At 40.8% G+C, this 21,151-nt stretch overlaps 1 protein-coding gene across 6 annotated transcripts in view; it reads left to right on the top strand.

Moving 5' to 3' along the window:
* The window catches only part of LOC120457315 (teneurin-a), a 144,166-nt gene that overhangs the window by 42,023 nt on the left and 80,992 nt on the right, over window positions 1-21,151 (top strand). The gene's annotated exons all lie outside the window — the stretch shown is intronic.

Here is a 21,151-nt window from a genome sequence, read left to right as displayed (position 1 = left end):
AAATTGGTGGAAGTCGAAACTGAACCCGAAGTGGGGATAAATGACAGCCAACTGGCAGCCAGACAGAGGCGCCCAAGAACGGGCTCACAAGGGGGACAACAACAATAGGGAGAATGCCCGAGAATCCGAGAAAGACAGCTAAAGAGGACCAGCAAAATGGAATAAAATGCCGGGCCGTCATCGACATTTTCTCCAAACCCCAAACCCGAAGCCCCTCCCAACAACCTACGCCCCTGTCAAGTTCCAAGGAAAAGGGTTAAAAATGTTTCATTGCCTCTCTCGACAGGACTGCGAAGACAACATATGCCAATAATTTACGCAATTTAGACAAAATAAAAAAAGCACAGAAACAAAACAAAAATTGAAGGCGGGGAAAAAATAAAACAAACAACGAAAAGACGGCCCGGAAAATTGGGGGGAAAGAAAAGGCCCAAGAAAATATTCTTTTCAAGCAAATCCATCACTTCAAGGAGTTGGGTTGATATGTCCAAAAACCATCAAAAGAGAAAAGAACGAAAAACAGCCGAAATCCAAACCGAATTGATGCTCAATTTTATATTTTAAATGTTATTCAAATTGTGTCACATTTCTCAGTGTAATGGCTTGGAATTGTGTGTAGAAAAAAGGGTTATTCCCAGTTGTTGTTTTCGTATTTTGTGGCTTGTTCGAGGCACTCCCCCCCTATTTTATTTATCGACAGCCATTTCTCCGGCGGTACACATCCGTTTGTATATATATAGAGGCAGTATATATAGAGAGAGGGTGGTGATACAGAGTAGAAAGATGCCTTAGAAATGAGTGATGCTCGGGCGATTTAAACGCGCTAAGCTAATTAGCTTTCACCAACAACACCAAGAAGTTGACCAAAGCAACTGACCCTCAAAGGTTGCCAAAGGCCTCTGTTTACGTTTGCGGAAATTGCGTCATTAACAGCCGCTTAGTTTAGTGTGTGTGTGTGTGTGGTAAATAAATACAGTGCACTACACTATATATGCACAGCAATGGTCAAGAACATAGCACAACAATCGGACAGAGTTGAATAGGTAATAAATCAACTTAAAAGAGAGATTTAAACAGGGATATGTATTATCAACAATTGGAACATTTGCATTCGACGTTTCCCCTGAGGATGCCGCGTTGGATCGTCTCCTAGTCCCAGCGCTATTATTATGACCGCAATCGTTTTTGATATCCCCACCACGTCGGTTGGCAAAACATTAACCCTAAGACCTTTGATTAATGCCGGCTCAAAAGACAACAAAAAGGGAAACGAACAAAAAGGCGACGAACAAAGTCTCGTAATGAGACTGCCATTCCGATGATATGACATCTTGTTGTTTGGGTCCACTCGACTGGAGGGCTCAAGGACCAAAAAGAACCAAAGGACAAGAAGGACCAGGACCTCTTCTCTGCCTTTCGTGTACTGCGCACCCATCTCAATTACAGTCGTCCTACAGTCCTACAGTCCAGCGGAAAGATGAAGAGGGAGAGTCATCTTCGCCCTACAACGAATTGCCCATTCCTTTGGTCATTTCACCTGCCTCCAGGGGTAACTTTCACAGGGTGAACTCCTTAACCTACTGCCCCTCAAGCCACGCCTCTTATCCTACCCACGACCCACGCCCCCCTGCTAATGATGTCCGATTCAGTGTATTCGATTCGATTTCATTGGGTCTTCCCCGGAGGCCAGGTGTGATGGCCAGAACAAATGAAAGCAAATCCAAGTCGGCGGAGGTTGAGAGGTGGAAAACCAAACGAACTACATGACATCTGGAGTACTAAACATCCGATTGCCAGTACATTCTCGGCAGCTAATTGGACAAGTGAAAGTGAAATGGGGGTCCTGGCCTCGGGCGTTCTTACTGCCAGGAAAAGGTAACCATTTCGCACACTTACAGAATAAACATGACCCATAATTGGGTCGCTTGAAAGTGAAATGCGGGGACGTATATTTTTATAAATTCTATTACATGGTTTCTTATGATGGAAAACAATGTTATTATTCTTAATTAGGGTAGCAAGTTGCTCTCCTTTATGTTTACTTTTATCTTATAGTATATATGCGAGAACGATGCCCAGCTATTGAAGAAACAGAAGTAAAATGTAGTTTTATAAATTCAGTTTTGCACATATAAGTAATGTTTAAAATGTTCTGGCTAAAACTTCAACGAATAAATCCATTGAAAATCAAATAAATGTACAACCAGTCATTTAAAATGCTCATTAATATTACACAAAACTTCTGATACTTTCCACCGCTGAGGAATTCACGCGTATTTTTCCGCAGTGTAAGCCCTAAACGGAACTGCTAATAAGACGCACTCCTGCTCGACTAATGCCAAGTCAAAGGGAAAAGCTCTTTCTTCTTAGTTTTATGTTGCTTGTTTCTTTTTCAGTTTCAGTTTCGGTTTCGGTTTCAGTGTCAAAGTCAGAGGCCGGGTCAAAAGGCGCATCAATGCTACTGAGCATATTTTGCGGTCGCCTCACTTCCCCCAGCTCAAACCATTTTCCATTTCCCATTTTCCATCTGCCACAGAGCCCGGCTTTTCCCTACTTCATTTTTTCCCTTCTTGTTTTATTTCTATATTTTCTTTTTTTTTTTACATCTTTTTGAGAACTTTCTGTGTGTGTGCCATGATGCTGCACAAAAAACTTCCGACAACAATTCTGCAAACGCAAGCAGGAAAACATAAATCTGGCTAAAGCTAAAACGCAAACTTTTATTTAAAAAAAAAAGAAAAAAGTGGGGGAAAAAAGAATAAATGGAGGAATTTTGTGTGAGTGCGTGCAAGTGATAGAGGGATTGGATAAAACAGAGACGACGAGTGCAGCCGAGAGGTCCCGAGTTCTGGAGCTTAAGATTGGCCCCACAGCTTGCAGACCAACTTATTTTCCCGGGCTCACTCAACTAGGTCGACTGCGAAAGGGCGAAAGGGCGCTACTGACGAATAAATAAAATACAGGGATAATAATAGGAAGCAAATGCATATATAAGTGTATTAAGTTCGTTCCCTATTAAAATGCTTGTTTAAGAAAAGATGAATCTTTAAAGATAGATTCTAATGTATATTTGTACATTCGAGTGTTATTTAAATATTCTAATTAGTTGCCTGCCATTTCGGTACTTTGTTCTAAAGAATCTCAGTTGTAGGGCATTATATGTATAAGCTCCTTGAATGGGCGAAACCGCATCTTGCAATGGACATAAAAATGCGAAAACAAGCTCTTCTTCACCAGACTTGTTTTATTGGTAAGAGCGGGAACGGAGAGAGGGGGAGGGACACAAAGATGTATCTTGGTATCTGGATTTTTTTTCTTTAAACAAATGTCCACATTTTGACCATTTGAAATCCAAACAGGCAACTTTTGTGTGTGTGCTCCTTTAGTTTTTTTTTTTTTTTTTTTTTTTTTTGCACTACGTGTGAGTGTGGAACAAACTTTGGCTGCCATTTCGACTTGAGCTTGAAATTTTGCAACATGCCTTCGACATCTCTTGGGTATTTTTACGACCATCACAGACGGCCAAAACTGACTGACCACAAAAGCCAAGGCGCCCAAGAGCCGCGACTTGCTTCCCTCTTGCCCCTCTGATCATCATATTCTTTTTTCTGGTTTTGGTTTTCGGTTCTGGTTTAGGTTTAAAGCCACACAGAGCCTGAGCCGAAAAAAAAAGTGCCAGCTCCTGCTGCCTCAAATGGATTTGGACCGAAACAAACACACAGAGCCGGAATAAAAATAAAAACACAGGGAGCATAAAAAACAGATACAGTGCGAGAAAAAGCGGTGATGGTGGGGGGTCGGGGGTTGGGGATCGCCATGATGCACGTGATTCGATTCCTCACTGGCTTAGAAAAGATACAAATATACAAACCCAAACAAGTTGAACAATCAGTGCAGCCAATTGTGTTTCATCAAAGAGTAGCCAAGTCAATGGAGCTTAAGTGGAATTAAAAATATGTACCACTATTATGTATCAATATCAAATTATGTTAATAATTATTTGTTAGGTGCGAAATAGGTTTTATATATTCTAAAAAATGTTTACCATTTTTAATCATTTTGTGTGTAATGCTGAAAGTCCGTCGGATGTTCAGCCATTTGTAACTATTACAAATAGTTATTTATATTGTCTTTCCTTAAAACTTCTTGAAAATCCGCCCTAAAAGTTTAAGTTATCGTATCGAATCCAAATCGATTATATTCGATTCGAGAAAAAAGCCAAACAGAAGAGCAGGCTTTAGGCAGATGATTTGCCGCCAATTAGCAACTAAGTGGATTTGTAGACCGAAAGCCTAGCCTCGGGTTGCTGTGGGTGGTTCAATGGGTGGTGCAATGGGTGGTGGATGGTTGGGAGCTTAGGTGTTTCGCTGAATGGCTGGGCGGTGGGGCTCTCAACTGTCTGTAACGGTGTTACGTGCCAGGTCGAAATGTGAAAAAGTTGCCAATATTTATATCGATAAACAAAGTTGGAATAAACACCAGCGATTTCAATGACACTGTGCGAATATAATATATTGAAATATTACGGAAATATATATATATATGCGAATAATACTCATACCCTTCATGACATAAAGTCCCAATTAATTATTATGCCTAGACAACTTATAGATTTCCGCATTTAATTAAAGTCGTTAGCTCCATGTAGATAATACCTATTGCTTTTGGTCGAATATGCTTATAGAATACCCCTGTTGCCCGGGTAAATCCACCTGCTTATTTGCGTTGATTTTTTCTTGTGATTTTTGCAGTGTAGAAAGAGAGAGCTCCATGGATGGGGACTTAGTAGAAAGCCACGTGTATGCTACGCGTACGTGCTGTTGTTGAAAAAGTGGTGGAGTGGGCTATGGGCTGTGGGCTTAGGATTTGGGTGGCGCCGAAGCTGTCGGTGTAAGTGGGTGGTGCTGGGTGATGCTGCTTTTGGGTGGCTCAGTTTGGGAGGCCAAGGGGCAACCTACTGGCGAACTACTACGTGCCCGGGTCCAGAACGAGACAAGTTAAATCGTCGCGTTATTGATGGCGAATGTACGTGATAGGCTCACATACCACATAGCACCACAATGATGAACATCATTATCATCACGTTGATGATCATAATGCAGACGCTGACGCTGATGCTGATGCTCCTGCTGATCATCATCATCATCATCATCACCATTTTGGTAATGGCTATAATGAAGGCTGAAGGGAACTTTTGCGCCGACAACAGCTTTCAACAAGCATCGAGCCCACCTGTGTGCACGCTTTTCAGACAACAAAAAACTTTTCTTCTTTTTTTTTTCTGGCCCCCCATTCCCCTCCCCCGCCCCATGGATCCACACGAGTTTTCTATATGAAAAACCCCCTCTGCTACGCAACATCATGGTGCCTGATGAGCAGACCTCTTAGCTTAATGTGATTAAAGCGACTTGGCATTGGATTTTATGTTGGCCAGATTGGAAATTTTGACCTGCTTTCATTTGACACTTTTTAAGCAGCTTTTGTTTTGCCTCCAGATTGGATTTCCTTTGATCTAACTTGTGATTAAAGCTTGTGATTTCGAACAACTCTACATTTAAAGTGTACTTCTAAATTTTTTTTAGAACAATTTGTTTTCAGACTATTTCCCTACAAAAATTCCAATAAAAACGAAATTCTCCCCTGTACTCCTTCCTTTGCAAAAAGAACTAAGCAAAATAATTGAGTGTTTTTGCGTTCGGAATACTGTGTGTGGGGTTTTTGCTGACTCATAAAAACTCCCTTCCAACAAAACACACCCAGCAAACACGACTGCAACTGACAATTTAACATTTAATTAAAAATCAATTAAAAACGTATTTTTGCACTTTGCTGTGTGAACGAAAACAGGGCAAGAGGAAAAAGCGAAAACATATAGACAACGCCGGCCGATAGGTAACTCGAATGTATAAATGACTACATATATATGTTTATGTATATATATATATATATGTACATATACAAGAGGAGAACCCGAATTAAAAAGTTTGGAAGGGAAAACAAGGGAGTTCGAATGCTGGAAATGTGTTCACTGAAAAAAAGGGGAGCGAAATTTATATTATTTGATAAGTAATAATACAGAATGTATGTAAACTTACTATGATTTACATAAAAATATATCTAATGAGTAATAAATTTAAATAAAAATTTTCAAAGTTTTGTTGGGGATGTCGCCATTTTTTAAGGCATTAATTTAAGTTTTCCTGTGATTTTTCTCAGTGCTTTTCATGTCCTATGGGTACCCAATTGTGTGTGTGTGTGTTTATCTCTGTGTATGATTATGTTGTTGTTTGATTATTGGAACTGAAGTTGAAATAGAAAGAGCTTAATTGAATTAATGTACGGCATGAATGGAGGGGCCTTAGATGCGGCTGTTGCAATGGGGAATTTATTCTCTCATAATTCTTCGATTGCTGATGTTTGAACTGTGATGGGAATTCGTCTCGGCATTCAATCAACAACTGCGAATTAAAAGCCACCTCTACCGCCCAAAGAAGTTGGGGCAGTATGGGGTTAAAACGGGGGTTTGGGTGGTGGACCACCCGCATTTATTGATTCCAACGAGCCCTTCAAGTCAACTTAACCCTTTAGTGAAAAGGTCGCGACTTCGGACATCGTTTATCATTAAATTGCAATTAAAATTGACACGAAATTTGATTTATATAAGTATGGCATATACTAATTACAATACGTATTTGTGTTGGGGTTGATTGGCTCGAAGGTTTGGGTTTCATGTTTGACTTGCCATTAACCGCGCCTTGAATGACAATTTCAATTTTGGGGATTAATGTGTGTGGGGGCTCTTGTGTGAGGTATATTATATTTAATAATATTTAAGTTATTTTCCCATTGATATATCTACTATATAGATAGACATGCGGGTAAAACGTTCTTTTTCAGTTCTCGTTTTCATCGCCTGACAACCGTTAATTCGGCCACTTCAGTGCTGATGATTATGAGACCGATGATTAGAAAGAAAAAAAACCAGAGAACGAGAAAATTCCAATTCATTTGAATTTGCATATAAAACGAAAAAATTCATTGGGCGTTCCATAAAATTTTGTTCAATTCGGATTCGGAATCGGAATGGAAATCGTTTTATGGTTATGATGTGTCAGATGCGGGCCGTTTCATGTTGGTCATGTTGTTTGCTCCGAAAAGCCCAAGTCAATAAAACGCACTGGGTGGTGTCACTCAAGTGAAAAGTCCGGCGAGAGGAAAACCCAAAGAGAAAGGGGCAAGGAAAATGGAAGGAAAAGCAAAGATTAAAGAAGAATTGATGTGCATAAAACGGCGGCAATCAAACCATCGGTGGGGATATTTTTTATTTTTTTTTTTCGCGTTGGCTCTTCTGCTCTTTATTATCGTATATATGGCATGGCAGGCGGAAAATCTGCCTACAAAAGAGTCTTGAGAAGAACGCTTAATAAGGATGTGAAAAATGTTCGGCATTGCTAATTGAGCGAACATTTAATTCTTTCCGAAAACCCCAACCCCCAATCTTTCCCTTTAATTAAGGCAAAGAAAAAAAAAAATTACAAAAAAATGGAAAATAATAAAGAAAGAATGAATGAAAGGCATTGAAAAACGAGGGAGTCTTCAGCAGAAATGTTAATAATACTTATGAAAGTTTAAACGTTGAGAAATCACAGACGTTGGCCCGCATCTATCGAGTGCGATCGACAAAAGAGCCACATGCACAGAGAGAAATTACAACTGCTTCGCCTGAGATCCAAGCCGTGCATTTATATTGCAAGTAATTTACATGCAAGTAAATTTTAAGAATTTTGCATTTAAAAAGCCATACAAATCGAGGAAAAAAGCCGACGATTCCCCGGGCAATTCTCCGTTTTAAACTGCAATTGGCATTGAAATTTAACACTGGCCCTTGCATTCGTTTGCAGAGCACGTTTCTTGGGATACGATCCCTCCCCACCTTCATTTCCTTTCCCCGCCGCTGCAATGCCCCGACTTCCCCCGATTCGCCTTGATTTTCCCCCACGATTTTCCATCCTCTTTGGTGGCGCTTTGTGTGTGGGCAGTCGGCAAAAGTCAGCGACTAAATTAATGTGTGCAATCAAATGTGAGCAATTCCCAACTCGCTGAATGATTCAAGTGTAATTTTATGGGATACTTGGGGCGGGAAAGGGGTGGTAGTAGAGGTAGTAGTGGGTTGAATTACATAGTATTCTAATATATGGGCATGGGCACTGCAAGCGAAGTGGGAATATTGCTAATTATAACCACTGTTTTGCGTTTAGCTGCACTTTAAGTGCAGAAGCAACCCAAGTTCGCTATCTGAAGAAGTCTGTTTTAGGCACTCTACTGTGAATATTTGCACAAAAAGTGCAACACATTTCTTCACAGAAGGTAAGCAACAATGAAATTGAATTTTAATTGGCCTACATTTTGAACAATGTGTGCGCATTTGAAAATTCGCACGCCAAATGTTTTTGACAGATTTAGAGCAACAACTTTACAAATTATTAAATTGTTGATTGTCGTTTGATTGCGGCAGTAAAATCAAATATATTGTCGAAATGCAGAAAAAAAAACGGACTGCAACTGACACGCCAAAAAATACAAATATTGCAAAATTTTTTAATACGAAAGGTAATTTTGTTTTAAATTTGTATGAATGACTATCAAAGGGCGTTTGTTTCGATTCGCTATAAGTCTTTTGTACATTAACATTTTTTGTAGCCTTTTAAAAGGCCTTTTAATGTGGACTTTTTTGTATTTATTGTTTGTTTTTGTGACTTTTTGAGCCCATTAAATTACAGTAGAAATTTGTTATCCAATTAGGAGTTCGTTCCTCAATTTTCCCAAAAAAAAATTTCCCTGCAAACTACGAGGCGTTTTTTGCTTAATTTTGATGTACGAAAAAGAAAAAATATAAAAAAAAATGGAGTGTTGTTAGTCCTCTTTTGGGGTGTGGTGCTGCCAAAAAGTTTTTTGCAGCTGCAGCGGCAAAGTAGATTAAAATCTAAATACACACACACACAGACACTCATAAATTGTGCTCAAATAAACCGAATTAAAAGTGCAAAACAAGGAGAGCAACAATGAAAAGAATGCGCCAAAAGTGGGAGGGGGAAAATGGAAAAGCGGAACGCAGGATGGGAAAACTTTTTAAAACAGTTAAGTGTAAAGGCGCGTCATGTTAGACACACCGCAAGCCACGCCCCGCCGCCCCTAAAACCTGGTTGACTGGACTAACTTTTGACAAAATGTCGACAAAAACAGTGGAAAAATGAAAAGAGTAGGATACACTTTTAGTTTTGATGGAACTCTAATGCGTTCTTTATTAAAGACTATTGGTTTTTTGTCCATGAAATATTCCCTAAAAATATAATATATTATAATAGAATAGCCGCTATATAGTTATCGCTCTGTTGAATAGAAAAGAAAAATATCGAAAGGAATGATTTTCGATTTTTGGGACGCTACAGAATATTTGTGCGGTGTAGGCCAGTCAAGAGTTAACGGACAGCACACAAACGGACATGCGGACAGCTACCGACAGCCGCCACACACGGAAGCCATAAAAACTTATGGCAAAATATATAAAAATTCACCCTTTTTATTGTGGCAAACAAGGAGAACGAGAAAAAATAAAATGCAAAACATTTTACCCCAAGCCGGAGCATACACATACATACATATGTATATACATATGTACGTACGTACTCCCGTACACAACCTTTCGCACAAACACAATCTGCAGTCAAAAGCGAACCTAACTGAACAGAACTCAACTGAACTGAGCTGAAGAGAACCGAAACTGACTGTCGCCGTCGTCGTCTCAACCCTTTGGGCCAACTAAAATTAAATGCTGAGTTTAGCAAAAGTACGAAAATAAAAAAAGTACAGCCAAAGTAATATACAGCCGAAGGGGTGAATACTCTTTACCATGATCACCATGATGCCGTGCATTGTAATCAAAACAAATCAATAGAAGAGCGATTTGGTATTTCATTTAAACCAGATTCTTACAGATATATTTATAATAATAAATAAAAAATATATAATGATGTACTGAGGTATATTTTATGATATTTTGTGATATACATATACGGTTATTAGTATTTGGAATTTATTCATAAACTATTGTATATACAAACTGTTATACCTTAAGATTTGGTTAGGGTATGCGGGCAGGAGCGGCTAAAGCGGCAGCAGGAGCAATGTGGCATGCAATTGTTGTAAAACAAAGGCAATGAAGATTCGAAATGAATACAAACAGCCAAATGGGGCGCAAACAAAAAATACAAATAAAAATAAAAAGTAAAAAAGGCAGTAACGACAGCAGTGGCAGCGGCAAGGAATAAGGCAGTATAGTAACCGGGAACAGCAGGAGCTGTCTCATAAGAATAATAATAATAATAATATAGCACAATATATAGATATGCATGTGTATGCATACATATCGGGATATGTGAAAACGGTCCGCGCATAAATAACGGAATTGCAGTGCACACAAAGTAGAACAGTATGTTGAAAATAAAGCCAGGGAAATGGGGGGAAGTGGGGAATATACGATTGAAGAAAGGCTTATGAAACATGTGAAAGATCTAGAGATAAGACTTAACTAACAACTGTTATAAGTCGCAAATCCGTCTCCCAAAGAAATAATTACAAGTTCTATTAAATGGCACTTGGAGTTGCAAAGTAATGAGAGGGAACGAGGGAATATTTAAACAAGATCTTTTAAGATTCTTTTAGCAATACCCTATGTTTTAATTGTCTTATTTTTTTTTTTTTTTGTAAATGAATAAAATTCCTAGTGATTGACAGCCAAAAAGGGAGAATCTCCATGTGCAACAGGTGGCTGTTTGGTTTCTTTAAATGGACATCGAACCCTAAGACTAAGCACCCAAAAAAAAGCCCCTAGTATGTGACGCGTGCTCCTTTTTTGAAGAAAGAGAGGGGTTTTTTTTTTTTTTTGGAAGAATTTCCCCCTGGCAGTGAGTTTCTTCCCTGGGGATGCCTGCTGTTGAATTACCGTTCTTTTTTTTTTTTTTTTGTACTTTTGCCTTGTTAACCCTTCTTCCGTCGGCTCTTCCCTTTGTGTTATTAACCGTTTTAACCGTTCTTCGGGGTATTCTTTTATGGGTACCTCTCATCTGTTTGTCGGGCCGAGGGTTAAACAGGAGCTAAATGCCTGTACCACTGTGCGAAATAAAGAGTGTGTTCAAAAGAGGGGGGATGGCCAAAAAATAAAAAAAAATGGAGTGAGGAAAACGGAGGGGGAGTTGAAACATACACCTGGCATTCAGGGATAAATGCGAAATGCAATTTTCCTCTTATGGCATAGCGTTGATTTCAACAGGGGCTTCCTCTAACTTTCCCCCCGCCAGTCTTATCCAACTCCCTACTGTTTTCCACTGACCTGCTGAAATATTCATTCTGTATTGCATTTTCTTCGGCAGCACAAATGTGTTTTTTTTTTAGCTGTGCCTGGAAAATGGGAAATGCTCCGGCTAACTGCATTTGGCTTGAGAGATTTTGCACGTGTGCCGCCTCAATTTCCCCCTTCGTAGGCATCCTTGGGTTAAGAAGGGTAACGGCAAGCGGAGGGTTACGGTTACGGGTTAAGGGTTAGTTGTTGTAAAAAAGGCGAGCACAACACAACATTCTACGGGCTGACAAACAAATTAGCAAAATCATTGTACAATCTGTAAATGTCAGACAGTGGTGTGGACTGTGTTATATTCTGATGGAAATTTTTTAAATTAATTTATAAACTTTAATTGTTTTCAACATGTATATTTTATTAAATGAAAAACTCCGGCCAAAGTCATCTACACATCACACTGTACTTTATATATTATTCTTTCAATTAAAAAAGTACATATATTGTGGAACCACTGTATTCCCAAGATTGAAATCCGAGTTCCTCTCGAGTTCACGCTCACTTTCACAGCAATGCATAAGTAGCAACCCCCTTTGGTGGTCATTGTTTATCGAGAGGGGCTTCTTCTTTCCTTCAGTAGCAACCACCCCTCGACGAGGTCCTCGAATTAAAACCCAAGCCCACTGAAACATTCATCCATATCGAGACGGGCGGCAATAAATTTATAAGTTCTGCTAATGTGCGTTAATGGCTTGTAGTGTTCAGACCAAAAAAAAAGAAAAAACACCAGGGATATGGATACAAAAAAAAAACCATCAAGAAGCCAACAAATTGTACGGTCGTGTGCCTACTTAGCATATTTATCCCCACAACTCCCATTTCGTTATTTAATTTTTTCGTTTGTATGATTAGACGTTATTATGCTAATTTGTTGTTCTGCCCACCCTTTTTTTTTATTTCCAACTCCAATACCAAATTTCGCCTAGTTTCTCCTGTGAATTCGGACATTATGCTGTAATTAGCAATACTGTTATGTCTCGGACCTTGTCGATGCTTAATTTATGCAAAATTACTCCGACCGTTGGAGGCGGTTCTTCAGAAAAACGGCGGGGGGAAAAAAATACAAATGCACAAAAAAACACGAGGAAAACATGATGGGGGGAAACTCCTTGTGTGCTGTTTCCTTTTTTCAACTCCTCTTTTTGTTGTTTTGCTGTTTTTCCATTCAGCACTTTGAGGTTATGCCGGTCTATATTTGAACAATGTGCTAAATGAGTCGAATGTTTGTGTAACACCCCAAAAAGAAAACGGGGAGGGAGACTTAATGTGACGCATAATGACTACTGTAATTTAACGAGCAGCGAATATTAAACTAGGGGCTTGGCGTAATAAATATGTATATATATGTACTTATACAATATACGATAAAATAATAAAAATTATTGAAAGATTTCGTACTTTATAGACTTCACATAGTTCGAAGTTCTTAAGATCGTTTTATATTTACAAATTTAACATTTTCCCATCTCTTATCTTTCAGGTATGTATCAAATTTCAAGACAGACGTCCGTGGGTCAACCCAAAACGGTTAAGTACACACAGAATGGGCCCAACGAAGCCAACCGCACATCGTATATGCAAGGGCATATAGTTAAGATATAGATACATATATGTATATTCTGGCAAAAGTTTGCGTTAGTTAACTGAAAAAGTATTAAGCAGTCTAGTGCCCAACTATGGACCGAAAGCCCACGAAAACTTTAAATATAGCCACATAATTTTTTGGCCAGTAGAGGCCAAACTTTTCGCAGGCTTCATAAATGCTAGTGTGTGTGTGTGTGTGTGTGTGGTGAGCTGTGCATCCCGGGTTTTCTTTCTCCCCCGCACTTTACCACCTAGTTATGACCTCCACCTCTGGATTTTCTCCTCAGTTTTCCCGCTCTGGCAAATTTTCATGCTAGCCTGCCTACCTACCTACGAGATATTTTTGTGCTGAGCTTACATTATCAATGAACGGCTTTTGCGCTTTTGTGCGGCTTGCTCGTCTAAGTAGCCCATTCCCCCCCCCCCCCCCCCCTCCCCCCCTTCCCAGTTCTTCTCCCCACCACCAAAACCAAAAAAAAAACCGACGAGGGCGGTAGGAAGGCGTGGCAGTTGCGGTTTTGGGCGTGACGGCAACTATGAAATAAAGGCACTAACGACTAACGCTCCAAAAGTAAGTAATCTGCACAAACACACACATTTCCGCACACTCACACACACACGGACAGACTGAAAAGCACAGGAGATGTATGCATAGATACGCGCTTACATGGCATCCAAACTCAATCCCAAACTCTCGCCATTTTCAGCCCCCCTTCAACTACCCCCCAACCAACCACCCACTCGCCATACATTTTCCACACCCAGCAGCCGTGTGTCGTGTTGTTTGTGGCCCGCCAACCGAAATTTGTTGGGCAATTTCCAACCCAACAAATCTCTGCAATGCTGGTGCAGGCAACCCAACCAGCTAAGCCACCCATTTCACTCACACAAAAACCAAAAACAAAAAAAGCCTATAGAGCTTCGGTTAGAACGGCCGGGAACTGCACTTCCTAACTTTCCTTAGCGTTACGATCCGGGGCAAGTGCTCTTAGGTATTCCTTCTTGGTATTTGCTATTATTATAAGCTACAGTTATGGTACACGGAATATTACTCTATTCTCAATGCAAAAAGATTCAAACCCAATGTGATCGCCGTCTGCATAGAATCATCTCGAGCTACTGATACATTCGTTTCCCTTCCGAATCATGAAATGGAAGTTGAACCTTAAAACCACCTGGCTTAATTTTTAGAGCGACTCCAAATGAGGTGGCTCATGTGGGTGGTGGGTTGTGGGTGGTGTGGAGCTTTTCAATGGCCGATTGTGGGTGGTTCCTGTGGACACACATGCAGCTTGTAACTTGCACATGCACAACGCCAGCTGCTGATGCTGCTTGCTAACAAGGCTCGGACCTTCATGAAGATAGGTTAAGGGAGGGGGGCTGGCACCACCCACTACAGTGGAACAGGCCGGCCATACACAAAACTGTCGCCAAAAACAATTTCGTTGAGATTTAAGTTCTGTTCAACAATTTCCGCTTTGGCTTTGCCCCTTTTGCGATTTTTGCTGGCGCTAAAAAAATATATATATACATATATAGAAGAAAATAGTGGGGAAAATTGTGAGGGGTGTGGGGGGTTGCAAAACACCACCCAGGAAAACCACCCAGTACTCCGAGGCTGCACAACAAAAACCACATTCATAGATAATGTGCAGCTTGGGTTTGTGGTTGAGATTTAAGTTCTGTTCAACAATTTCCGCTTTGGCTTTGCCCTTTTGCGAATTTTGCTGGCGCTAAAAAATATATATATATATATAGAGGAGAAGAAAATAGTGGGAAATTGTGAGGGGTGTGTGTGGTTATTTTGTATGCTCTGTCGGTCTGCCACTCCCATTTTCTATTTTACCGCCCACTATATATATATACATATATATATATATATATATATCTCCCTTACCTTTTTTATTTTGGTTTTTTTTTTTTTTTTTTTTTTTTGTAGCATCAGAGGGGGCAGAAAGAAGAAGTGCTCATCCAATTTTCGTTGTCGTCGAGGAAATTTTTGGTGTGCGATGCTCTCTGCAGAAATTGCATTTTTCTCTGGGCCCGCTGACAATATCGCGATGTCCTCGCTTTTCCTTTTGTCCTGGCCAACATTCATACACACACCAACACACGCACACCCACACAGAGTGAGATAGATGGAAAAGGGAAGCGAAACTGACAACGAATTCGGATTCGGATGAGCAGGAGAGGATGGGAATGAGGACTGGGATTGGGATTGGGATTCCGGTGAGGATGGGTTTGGATTTGGACCGCCGCAAAGTTACCCGCCAGTCAAGCGCTCGGCCACAAACTTTTGGGCACGATTTTCGGTTAGCGAAACAACCATTTTCTATTTTTTCCCAGCGTTTTTTTTTTGCTTTTTGTTTCGTCAGTCAGTCAGCGTTAAAATGTGCTGACTGTACTGCTCTTCTGCTTGCTGCCTTTTTGGCTGGCTTTGTCATTATCAGTGGGGCTTTTTCGGGAAGCCGTTTAAAAGGGGACAAATCCGGCACTAAACTGCTGCAATTTTGGCAATTTTTTTTTTTTGGGTGCAGTTTAAGTTGCAAGCTATTGGGTTTAATGCTCGAACCGAAGTATTTTTAACCAAAGTTAAAGGCACTCAATGCTGTAGGCATTTGCTTGAAATAGCCACATATAATAATCCTTTGTTGATTTGTGGCTAACGCAGCCTTGGAGTCACATTACTTCCTTTTTCAATCATTATTCTGACTTTCTCGCGTCAAAAGTTCACGGATAGATCAATGTCGCTGTCAGTCAGACAGTCAGTCATCCAAATGGCCTGCTCAACTCCTTCTTCACCAGCCAAACAAATCAAAGTAAATTAGAAGTTGGAGACACAAAACAAGTACACAGAGAAAGAGAGATGGCTGGATGGGCGTAGAAAGGGAAGGGGGTAGTTAAGTGCAATACTCTTCGCATTGATTGCGCACTTGATTACGATAAATGAAACGTCAACAAGCGGGAGGGAGCGAGAAGGAGGCAGTGGCAGCGAGACTGAAGGATATGGGGTCCTTGGAGAGGGCATCCTGTGCAGCCTGCACGTATTCTTCCCGCTGTCCTTGTTCTCCTCACACTGATTTCTTTTGTCTACGCTCGAGACACTCGGAAAAAACAAATCCTGGTTACAAATCACAATAAATTTAGAATTCCGTAACATAAAAACTATTCGAATTTGTCAGATAAATCTTTTGTTGAGTTTTCGATTGTAAGCAAAGTTTATGAATTCATAACATGCTCTACATCTTAGTTTTACTTGGTTTTTATGCCCATAATCGGCATGCATTTTCGCTCAGTGCCCTGATGACTCTGCTGCGACTTTCCCTGCGACCTTCCTCTTAGCTGCGTCAGCGTTTCTCATCTCTTGTCTCGGCGGCGGCCGAAAAATCACAGAGGCCATGTCGGAAAATCAGGCTGATGTCCCCTCCCCGGTTTCTCCATTTCTCCACTTTTCCCCCGGATTTTCCCCAGTATGTCCCGTGGATCTGGGGCCTTTTCTCAAGGCGCCGGAGCAAATGTTGACATGCTGGCAGCAAGCCGTGACTGGACTTTGGACTTTTGGACATGGACACGGACATGGACATGGACATGGACACGGACATGGATCCGTATCCGGACACTCGGTTACATGGTCCTAGGAGACGGTAAATGTGTTGGAGAATGGAAATGGGGGATGGGTAATGGGGAATGGGCGAAGCCGTATCCACTCACGTCGCTGGGCCGTCTGTTTGTCATTTAGCCGCTTGGCCACTTAAGGCAACAATGTCACCTACCCAGGAACAGTAGAAGCAGAAGAAGAAACCAGCCGACGAGCCACCCCCAAAGGGGTATTCCATCCCTCTGATGTCGTCCTCCGCCTGGAAAATCCTTGAGTGAGTGAACAACAGCCCCCAAATCCCGCACTCTCCTTTTTGAGTTTTGGAGCGAGGCCCCTTTCATGTGTGTGCTCCGCCACTCTAGAGGATTCATTCATGTTGAAATGCGCAAATTTGTTATCAACGCTTTATGCCATTATGTTCCGTGTTGGTCGGAGATTTTCCCCTAACCATTTTCCACCACCCACACACCACTTCCACCACTGCCCCTTTTGTTTCTGGCCTTTCTGGCCGAATAACATTTTGGGAACGCTTTGCTCATTTGTTTTTTTTTTTGCGCTTCTATGTACTAGAGTATCTTAAAGCTCGAAAAGTTCCAGCTAAGAAGAGCCCATTGTCTTGAGTAGCCCAACAACCCCTGAATTTTCCGCTTTTAACTGCCTTTTGGGATGGCGATTTTCCTTAGTGGCTCATTGACTCATTAGATGTGGATACATTTGGAAATTTAGAATAAAACCAGATATAATTTAGCTTGACACTTAAACAGTTGAGGGGGGATTTTAAATTGAACAAGATCTTTAAAGTTAATTACCAACTGCCAAGTAATATTTTGGTCATCGACTACAAAAAATGCGGTAAAGTAGTTCAAAATGCAGAAGAAGGAAGAGGGGCGATGAGGGTTTTTAGCTATGGCCAGTTTGGTTCACTATAGCCCCATTAATTAGAATTATCTCAAGTGTGCCGCTGACTGCTGTGGGGCATAAATGTTTCAGCAGCATTTTATGCAAATGAGTTGCATCCACATTCACACACACACACACACACACTCGGCTCCAGGAACTCGCAAACATTTTAGTTCCCGAAAGTCCTAAAGTCCTGGGTGAAAAAAATATAACTATGAAATGCCCACCCCAACACAACGCAAACAACAACGGCGGCATTTTATTGAATACAAAGTTTTTGGGGCCACCCCAAAAAGGCAAGGCCGCAGTGTATTATAAATTAATAAGCGCTTCAACACATGCACACACACACACACGTTGGAGTTTTGGAATAAATAATAAAGTTAAATACGCTTACACGACGCCTTTTTGGTGGAGAAGAAGCCCAAACTTCAACTTTGCAACTGCAAATGCCGAATTTATCCTGCGAGTTCTCAATTGTTTTGTACTTTCGGAGATCCTTTGGGTAACATTTTGGGCTATTTGAGCCATTGGATGAGCGGCAAAGTTGCCATAGAACTTCCGCTTCACGAAAATGCCGAATACTTGAAATATTTAACGTAAACCGAAAAGGACTTTTGCTTAGGGGTCTGTGTAAGCCTTAAAGACTAAAAATCCGAATTAGATCATTTGATGTATCGGTGTACTTTTCAATGTTAATGTTAAATTGTCGACACATCGATAAACATAAAGTTCTCTGTTGAATTTTGGGAGATCCGACAGCACCTACTACCAATTTATCAACATTTTCGATTAGCTTACCACGAAACTCCATTCCGGCGAAGATTTGTCACAAGAACCGCAATCCATTGGAGCAACTCTATCAAAATTCCGAGAATTGTCAGCGCTTCGCATTGCCGGGCATTATTTTGATTAAGTAGCCCGGGCCAAATCGATATATCAACGCGTTTGCACGCGACATCCAACATTCAACATCCAACGTTCCCCAATTTCAGTCTCAGTGTTCGGTGTTCGGTTTTCGGGCTCCCCCCAGAATGTTTCCATCCATACGAAGCTCCAAAACCTCACTTCCATTGCGGATGTACTACATACAAAGCCAAAAACCGAATACGACAATGACAAACGCAGGCGACATCTACGCACTTGTATATGTATCTGTATCTGTGGCCGTGTATCCGCATGTGTATGTGTCTATTTTGTATCTGTATCTTTGCTTGATTTATAACCGAGCGAGGAGAACATAACCGCGCACTTTAATATGAATCATTTGACATATTTCGGATGTTGTCTTTGTTTTTAACCGTCTCACATTTTTGATTTATCGCTCCCCTTCGTTTTGCCCCCTTCATTATTGCTTCCTGGCTTCATTAAGGAGACAGTGGAAAGGAAGACCGGGGGATAAAGGAAAGGAAAGCGGAGGCGACAAAAATTAGTGACAAAATTTATTGCATGTGTGTTATCGCTGTATTCAAAGGTGACTGCCTGGCTGCATTTAAATCGTTTGCTCTTACTGAGTCAGAAAATTGAATCCCTTACCCAAGATACCAAAAAAAGTAGGCATTCCATCGAGAACACATGAATTAAGAAGTTTGTTTTAAGTGGCATTCGGAATTTGGGAACCAATTAGGACTAAGGGTTATCAAAAACCACAAAAATAAATAGGGTTTGTAACCTATTTAAATGTATTTTAGTAATTTCTGTCAAACACCCTAATTGTTTTAAGGCAACTCTGTAAATCGTAGCATGCTTAATTTAATGCGCGGCTGACAACACTGTTTGTCGGTTTTGTGTGTATAAAATAGGCTTTAGATATATTTCCTTGAAAATCCAATAATTTAAAACGGATCCCTCCATCAATTGCTAAATTGCGTCTGCTAAACCAAGTTGTCATCGCTTTTGGGTTCGTATTTTTTATCATTTCGCATATCGGACTGAAACAAAACAAATTTGCATACGCTAAGGAGGCAAAAACGAAAAGAAAATACCCGAAAAGGCCAAGAAAAACGAAAGAAATTGACTGTCAAGCGGAAAGTTAATGCAACTAATGACAAAAACACCGTCACCTGAGGGGGGTTGGACTTTTGCGAATGGGGATTGGGGAATGGGGATGGGTATTGAATTGGGTGGAAATCCAAGGACTGTGCACCGATTCGGGCACTTTGGCACTTGATTCATTCAGTGACACTCACTCAATTTCTTGCCGATAAACAAATTGAATGCGGATTCCGAGAAACTTGTCCCCACACTCTGCCCCCCTACACCTTAACACAAAATACAAAAAAGAGATGGGAGGGTAGATTCTGCCCCTGGGGGCACACATACAAATGGAAGTGAAATAAAAGTTGAAAGGGAATAAATAACGAAAAGCGCATTGATTTATTTTAGTCAGTTTGTTGTTAACATTTTAACGATTTTGTCCTGGCATTTTAGCTCGTTTCTGGCTCTTTCATCCCTACCAACCTACCAACCTCTACCTGCCTGACTCCTTTTCGGATTCCCGTTGTTGTCTCCAGTGTCTGTCGCTTAGCCAAATTGCTGAACATTAGTCACCGATTGACAAGGCAAAGACTCAGGGCTCAGGCCCAGAAAACCCGAATTGAAGTTGGGCCAAGAAGGTTTCCGAACATCTTGCTCATAGCTTTTCATTTCTACCTGCGCTGCACCTACGCCGAAAGAAAATTTGGATTCAAAAAATTAACCATGTATATACAGTCTTTTGACACAAACATTTTCTTACAATGGACCCCCTTCCTATTTGTCATATACAAATCAACTAATTTCCAACTTGTCGATATTTTAATGGAATAAAAAAATAGGAAATGAAAGGAGGGGGAATAGAAATCGGAAGCAGAATGGTAAGCAGGTGACTTCAAATAGAATTGGAGGCAGTGAAATATTCTTTTCGGCTACCGTCGCTCTCGTTCCCATTCCTCAGACATTTGTCACTGTCGCCTGTCGTTGTCGCTTGGCCAGGTTACCGGCACTTTGGCTAATGAAACGCCATCGAACCGATGGATTGTAGGCCATATAAAAAGCATTTGGGGGCTACCTGTGTTGCCACTGCACTTAAATCGAACAAAACGTATTCGAATTCAAATTGAAATCAGAACTATGCCGTGGCATACAAAAATGATAGCAGGAACGGAGTTGGGGTTTAATTATGCATTCTAGTGTGCAGTGTGATTCTTAAAAGAAGATTGTTACCCTTTTCCCCAACTGCCTACATAGTCATCAAGTCGTTAAAAAATTAATAAACCAGTATTACTCTATGTTTTGGCTTTTGATATTAAATTTAAAATATGACAACCTTGTTTAGAAATGTATTTTTAGTGGAAGTCCTTGTCATTCCTCTCAAGGAACTAGCAGGCTAATATTTCAACTGTGCAGCTATCTTTTTGCGCTGCATCTGCAATGCGGGTGACAACCCTGCCGTAGATTAGGTTTTTGCTCACTTTTTGACCAGCTTTTTAGTCTCATTCGCCGCTTGGTTGTCTGCTTTGTGGCGCACTGGCGATGGCATCTTCTTTTGTTCGCCTGACAGGCGTTCGCTTTGGGCCACCCTCCTTTTAGTACACCTATGGTTTTTGGAGCCCCCACTATTTTGGGATGAGCACTTCCACACCCACACCCGTTTTGAATAGTTGGCCATTGGCAAT

The sequence above is a fragment of the Drosophila santomea genome, chromosome X, assembly GCF_016746245.2.
Source record: "Drosophila santomea strain STO CAGO 1482 chromosome X, Prin_Dsan_1.1, whole genome shotgun sequence".
NCBI classification, from domain to species: Eukaryota; Metazoa; Arthropoda; class Insecta; order Diptera; family Drosophilidae; genus Drosophila; species Drosophila santomea.
Note: the sequence above shows the minus strand (reverse complement) of the source record. Positions and strands in the feature narration are given on the sequence as shown.